The 7,379-nt window shown below is 44.9% G+C and overlaps 1 pseudogene; it reads right to left on the bottom strand.

Annotated features, from left to right (window-relative positions):
* Positions 1-914: 914 nt before the first annotated feature.
* LOC136543969 (uncharacterized) lies at positions 915-6,990 on the bottom strand (annotated as a pseudogene).
* Positions 6,991-7,379: the final 389 nt, after the last annotated feature.

Raw genomic sequence — 7,379 nt, 5'->3', positions numbered from 1 at the left:
TGACATCATAACAAATCATCTACTCAGATGCATGTATATAATTAAACTGAAAATCTACTGTTAGTTGATAAAAATCGGCAGCAGACCATCCATTTCAGTCCACTAGTACTCCATCAAACAACTCATATAACTGTTTTCTAATAAGATTTGACACAATCTCAAGGTCAAATTCATCAAAACTCAAATAGTCAAATGTGACTAAAGGTGGATTCCTATGTACAATATAGCACAAGATAACATATGACTCATTTTCTTGTGAGCAATCGAAAGATGGCCACTCCTGTTATATGTGGAATTCTTCGGTCATACATACTATCTATGTTCATGTCTGAATTAACATCATGCAAGTTGTGGTAGCAGCATTTCTCAAATTAGACAACGTGTGGTAGCAACAATTGAACAAGAACATTAAAACTTGAATCACTAAGCACACAATAGTGACGTACTGTTATTGAACTATTTACTACAATGACATTCTGAACTGTTACTAGTCCGCAAACATTAAAACAGAACATTAGCTAATTTTTCTTTTGGCAGAGGTTAACCCTGATTTTATAGAAAGGGAAATAATCATCAGAACATTAACTAATGAATCAGAGAAGCACTGAAGTGCCATAGGGAGATCTCATCCAGTGCCAAAACAAAGTGCAGACCAGATACTTTTCACACCCATTCCATTTCCAGCAAGGCAGCAATTACAAATTCAGTAAGTAGATTACTCAGTAGTCAGTACACATTAAAGCGCCATGCACCCACCTTACCAGTAGCAGGTTCGAATCGTTTGTCCCTCGACATCACATTTCCTACCAGTTTCAGAGAATGAAAGGAACTAAGGAAGTGCATGACTTACATTGCATCAGAAAAAATTTGCTCCAACAAAATGGATATGCCAACGTAAAGTAGCGAACTAGCGATCAATGGTAGAGCCAAATCCATGGCGAGCAGCTTGCCGGGGGGCCTTTGGGCCAGTTCGTTCCAACGTACTGCAGCCTGCAGGTCGTAGCGGCACCAGCCGATGTCGCTGCAGCGGTACTCCTTGTCGATGCTGACAATAATGGACAGCAACTCCTCAGGGGAACCATCCACGTCGTCTAAGAAGTAGATGAAGGCCGGGCTGGAACGTCCGGTTCGGATGGCCCTAGAGCAGCCTCGGCCGACGAAGAGCATCTTCCCGATCAGGGCGGCGGAGGAGGGGGAGGAGCTCTCCCAGCGAGGGGTTCCGCCGTCCCACTCGAGCGTGAAGACCTGGAAGTGGAAAGACACCGTGCTCTGCTGCCCCTGCTCTGGAGAGACGAACCTCTTGACAATGAACAGCCTCCCCTCCGATTGCACGAGGTAGCGGGCGGCAACCACGTGGCTGGCTTCCGGGGGCGCGACCATAGTTTCACCCAGGGTTTACAATACCGGTAAGAAAAAAATTTCGGTCCCCAGCGATAAATACAAAATTTCGGAAATATCGGTTCAAATTTAAATAAATTTAAATTGAGTTTTAAACAAATTTGGCATCATTTCACTAGAAAAACTCTATAATCCATCATCCATCATAAATTTATATGACATCGATGAAATAACATAATATATCACAGAAGTAGAGCCGCGGTAATACAGTGTGCTGACGGTGGGCGAGCTGCATATACTAGTGCCGTCCAATGTGTGAGTGAGAAAATTAAATAAATTTGAAGAAATTTAGGCCTTTGATAAGACTAGATGATATGGAGGGTCATTATAGTGTGGTTTGGTGTAATTTTAGAGTGAAAGATGAATTTAACCGAAAAATTTTGACCGATACAAAAAAATTTCGGACCTCAGCGAAAAAGGCGATATTTTGGAAATTTCGGCGATATTTTGCCGAAATTGTAAACCCTGGTTTCACCGGGGAAGAGGTAGCCGTCCAGGGTGCCGGTGATGTGGCCGTCCTCGTTTGTCACCATCCCTCACCTGAGCTCGTCACCAGAAGTATCTGGGCCAAGGCGTGGAGCTCAGGCCTAGTCCAAGAGTTCAAGGATCTCCGGTCCACAGTGGGCCTGTATCAAGTGCGAGCCCAGCTAAGCCAAGCAACGAGGAGTAGATAAGCCACACTGGGGAAGGGAAAGGGAATCATCCAACTTGTATCAGATAACTCATTTAGGCCTACTTTGGTAGCCTAGATTTCCGGCAGGATCCTGGCCTTTTCCCTGGGCTAATCTGCCCCGTGTCATCCTCCCCCAGGCCAAATTTGTGCGCCCTTTGGTAGCCCACCAAGGCGAGGATCGCAGCCCGCTTCCTTGCGTTTTCCGCGCGGAAGAAATCCATGACTCGTTAGGCCGGGAGTGTTTCCCCATGCGACTTGCGAGCTTTCTTCTTCCACTCGCGACGCCGCCCAGCCACGACACCGTCGCCACCACAGCATCCGGCTGCCCCCGCCCCGGCATCTGTCCTCTGCCACCCCCGCCCTGGCATCCGTTCGTCGCCGCGACATCCCTCCACCTTGTTGTCGCTTGGCCTCTCTCGTGCATGTGACGTCGACGCGGGGGTCGCTCTTGGGCGCTCCTCCACCGCCGCCACCTAGCTCATCCACTGTCGTCGCCTCGCTCCTCGTCTACCGTCGCCATCTCCACCGCCATTGCCATCCATCTCAAAGGTCAGTGCACCTCATCTCCTCGTTGTACTAGTTTCTAGATCCGCTAGGGTTTGACCTGCAGCTCCATTGCTTTTCGTGGATCTTGGAGCTGCAGATCCGTGAGCCAGGACACCGCTACCACTACCCATTGTGCCGCCCGTGAGAAGCATCGACGCTGCAGGCTACACGACACCACCTCTTGCCCTTCGCTCGGATCTCTCTGCTCAACCTAAGGTTTCTCCCCTTCTTCTCTTGTCACACCGTTTCTTGTGGATCCTGAATTTTTGTGTGTGCATCTGTTAAATTGGTTTCTGATTCGATAATTGAATGTTAGGGATCTGCTCATGTGCATAGCTTACTACCTTAGCAAGCAGCCGCTAACACAGTTGCTGAACTTGTGTGCTTTTGATGGTGATTGCCTAGCAAATAATGTTTTTGTAATCCAACCAATTGTTGAAAACCACATTGCCTTGTGTTATCTGAGATAGATTGGAGTCATTAGTCTTATTTGCTCGCATGACTTGGATTAGCAATAAATTGATAGTGTTCTTTTTACAGGAAATACATTAAACAAATCAACTGTTCTGTAATAATCTTGAATAAAATTATTGGTTACTAAAGTCCTTCCAGTCTGATATGAACGAATAGTTATTAATCTATTCATAAGTGAAACCATATATAACTTCAAATAGGTGATGGTCACATGCAAGTAAATTGTACTGTGTTTACTACACCTATAATGATAGTACTGAAGATGAGAAAAAATGTAAGTCATCCACACTTCTGCTTTTATTAGTAAAAACACAATGTTGCTATTCTCTTAATTTTGTCAGTTTCAGTAGCAGCCGCGACCTCTTGCTATTTACAATTCAGATACAACACCAAGTTTTCTTGTGTATTGGCAAGTGTAGTACTTCAGTAGCTTATTGAGAAATTTCTAACTGTTCCTAGGGTCCACATATCACTAGTTGAGCTATTCTTTGTTCTTGGGAGGAGCATGCTAGGAATTTTCTCAAAGTCAGCCCTTGACTTTCAGAAAGTTCCTAGCGTGTTCCTCCTAAGAGCATGCTCTCTCTAGTGCTCTATTTTGCCAATTGTGGTTGTGGATTTGTGGTACTTGGTAGTTTTTTTATATATATGTAATAATATAATTTCATATATGTAACACTAGATGGCTTCTTGGGAAGAGCTTGCTAGGAATTTTTTGTTGGAAGAGGAAGAAGAAGATGAGGAGCTATTCTTTGTTCTTCTCCCTGCTGTAATGCCCTTTCTCGATGAAGAGAAAACACCTGAGCATACCTCTTCTCTTCTTGGTGCTAAAAAGGTTATTGAGATCCTCGAAGGACATGAGAATTGGTGCAAGGAAGAATTTAGGATGGAGGCTAAAATATTTAGAACTATAGCAAACTTTCTCAGGGCCGAGATCTTGCTGCATGACACACGTGGTATGAAGATTGAGGAGCAACTTGGTCTTTTTATGTTCATGCTCTCTCATAATGCAAGCACAGAGAGGCTAAAGAAGGAGTTTCAATATAGCGGTGAGACCGTGCATAGGAAAATAAATGATGTCTTCAATATCATTCCAACATTAACCCAAAAATTCATCAGACTTCCGAATCCAAGTCACACACACATGAAGATTACATGTGACCCTAGATTTATGCCATTCTTTTAGGTCGGTTAATACATACAGTACACTTTCCTAAATACCATTCCTAAATACAATCCAAATCTTTAGTAAATTTTCTTACCTGCAGAACTACATCGGCGCTATCGATGGTATGCATGTCCCAATCACAATTGGACAAGACAAGGCCAGTCCCTATAGAAATAGGAAGGGGACACTATCGTAGAATGTTATGTTTGCCTGTGACTTTGACCTAAAGTTCACTTTCATCTCATCTGGTTGGGAAGGATCCGCATCTGATGCAGGAGTGTTGTGGTCTGCTCTTGGCAAGAGATTTACTGTGCCGGTAGGCAAATTCTATCTTGTGGATATGCAAATTCAGTATCTTGTAGACGGTAGAAAACTTGTTTGCTTATCCTTTGTGTTTTTTCCCTTTTTTTGTGAATCATGAATTGGCATATATGGGTAGGAGGGATGGATGGGTAGATAGAGATAGAGGACATTTATGAGCAGTCATGAATTGGCAGCTATGAGATGTTTAAAGTTTTCAGTGTGATAGTACTGCTAACTGTGATAGTACTGTGATAGCCTGTAGATCAAGTTTTCAGAGAAGTTTAAAGTTTTTAGAGTGATAGCCTGTAGATCAAGTTTCCAATGCATCTACTGTTTAACTGTGATAGTACTGCTAACTATAACTAGTTCATATCCGTTTCTGTGATTAATTCAGTACATATCTTTTCCTGTTTAGATTTAAATGACTTTCAGTGAACTGAGTTATCATCTATTGTTTGACTGTGTTAGCATGTACTGATTTTTAGATATTGATTACTTTCAGTGAATAAGATTTTTAGATGATGATGCAGACAACTTACAGCTTGATATTGACTACAATTATTAACACTAATCTGTGACTATCCTCAAATTAATTGATGTTTCCCTTAACTAGATTTGTCATGCATGTTTCTGTGTTTCTGTTAGCCTAGGTTGACACTTGTTATTTATCTAAGCATCTACGTAGTTCTGAGCACTTTCCTTCCCTAAACCAGCAACCTTTTCTTCCTGGTACAAAGTTATGCAATTTCATTTCAGCAAAGTTTACTAATAAATTAGGGTATGGTATTCATCAATGTTTTGAGCACTTACCTATGAATTAGTCCTGTTGGCTTGTAGCTGCAAGCTATTTTACCTATGAATACTATTGTGCATAGTAATGACAGTATTTGATGTGGCATGCCACATGTTTACCCTTGGTTCAAGTTGATATATCCTAGCAGCACTAGATTAGTTTACTTTAGGTATGTCTCTAAGCTACTAATGTTTTTCCTTGTTTACCTGTAGGGTTTTTGGTGTGGAAGCAAATGCATAATTTGAGAAGAAAATTATTTTTACTAGCTGCAGTGTCTATGTGAAAAGCTTATGTAAAGGAGTTCTTTTTTTTTTCTCTCGAACACTGCTTATGAAAGGAGTTGAACCATAAATTATTTTTCATGTATGTCTTGGATATCTGGATGGAGATGATCTATGATTTGGTGACGAATGAATTAGCTAGGTTGAATTTGCCACTTTAATTAAATTTTCTATGTATTGGACTATGTCAAATAATTTTGATATTGTGATTTTTCATGCATTATGTGCATGAAAATATTGTGGTTGGCAATGATATGTGATGATTTTCTTATATTATTCAAAAAATTCTATTGTTTCTTGATTTTCTAAGACGTAGAAACAGTAGAGCAGAGCAGTGGCTTGCAACTCTGCTCTGCTTTGGCTGCTGCTCTGCTCTGGTTCGGCTGTGGCTTGCAGCTGCAGTTCAGTTCACAATGGATACCAAACAGCCACGGGAAAACTCACCCACGTGGAAATTTCCCTAGGGATGGTGGCGGGAATCAAATGTCAAAAAAAAAATTCCACGCGCGTAGCTTTTTTCCCGGGTTTACGTTTCCAAGTACTCCTCCGTAACCGGACCTCTCTGGCCGGCGATCCTGAATTCTGTTCGTTCCCGGCTCCGGCCGATTACCCAGTACCTAACACTGTTCCCCAGGTCGAACACCATGAGGTGCTCCTCCGACGTGAGGAAGAAGAAGCCCTCGTGCATCTCGCAGCTGTAGTAGATCACGTGCTCCAACTCTTCGGACATGACCGGGTTCTTGTCCCCCTCCAAGGCTGGACCGAACAAGTGTTGGTCCCCCTCCAGTGGAATCCACCGCTCCATCCCGGGCTTCCACACCGCGTCCTCGAGCTGGCCGAGGGTGATGGCGGCGACGAAATAGTGCCCGTCGCCGTCTGGGTTGGTCGGCGCGGGGAACACGGTCGCATCGCGGATGACCAGGGCGGTTGGGTTGGGGCCGGCCTTGAGGTCGATGAAGGGCACCCCGCCGTGTTCCTTCCGCAGGCCTTGCGGGAGCGGGATTTGCGTGCCGGAGGCGAGGTGGAGCAGCGCGTACCCGCACCACTGGCCACGCGCCACCACGAACCACCCGCCCGCTGCCATGGATTCGCAGAAGCGCGCGGCAGGGACGGTGGACCGGTCCGTGCTGGTCCGGCTGAAGAAGTGGAAGCAGGAGGCCCCACTGGTGGACGGCCTGAGAAGACATGGGAGCAGCGGCGGGGCCGTGTTCTCCTCCTCCCTGGCGAAGGTGCGCCAGAGCTTGCACACGCCGGTGCAAGACGCGCGGTCGGCAAAGCATGGGAGGTTGGAGAAGATGCGGTCGAGGATGCCTTCGGGAGGATGCTCCATCGAGTTCACCACCTCCATTGTTCGCATGGCCATGGCAACGCCCGCGGCGCTTGTCGGTTTGCTGCAGCAGAGGCAACGGAATGCGTGCGTTACGTGGAAAGGGAGGGGAGGGGGGAGACGCGAGGTTTTAAATCTCCGGCTATAGCTGTTGCTATAGCCGGCTATAGCTGCTTGACGCTGATCAAGCTATTTGGGTTGATGTACAACTTAGTGGCTATAGCGGGCTATAGCTTCATTTAGCTCAGCTATAGCTGTTTTAGAGATCATCCGCTAAATACATTTAGCCGGAGATTTAAAACCTTAGAGACGACAAGAGCAACAAGGACGGTTTGGGGAAGGGGTTCAAATAGAAATCCGATGCATGTTGGCCCTTAACTCCCTCGGATTTAGATTTCGTGATACACACAAGTCATTTG

The sequence above is a fragment of the Miscanthus floridulus genome, chromosome 3, assembly GCF_019320115.1.
Source record: "Miscanthus floridulus cultivar M001 chromosome 3, ASM1932011v1, whole genome shotgun sequence".
In the NCBI taxonomy this organism is placed as follows: domain Eukaryota; kingdom Viridiplantae; phylum Streptophyta; class Magnoliopsida; order Poales; family Poaceae; genus Miscanthus; species Miscanthus floridulus.
The sequence above is the reverse complement of the archived record's forward strand: the minus strand, read 5'-3'. Positions and strand labels throughout refer to the sequence as shown.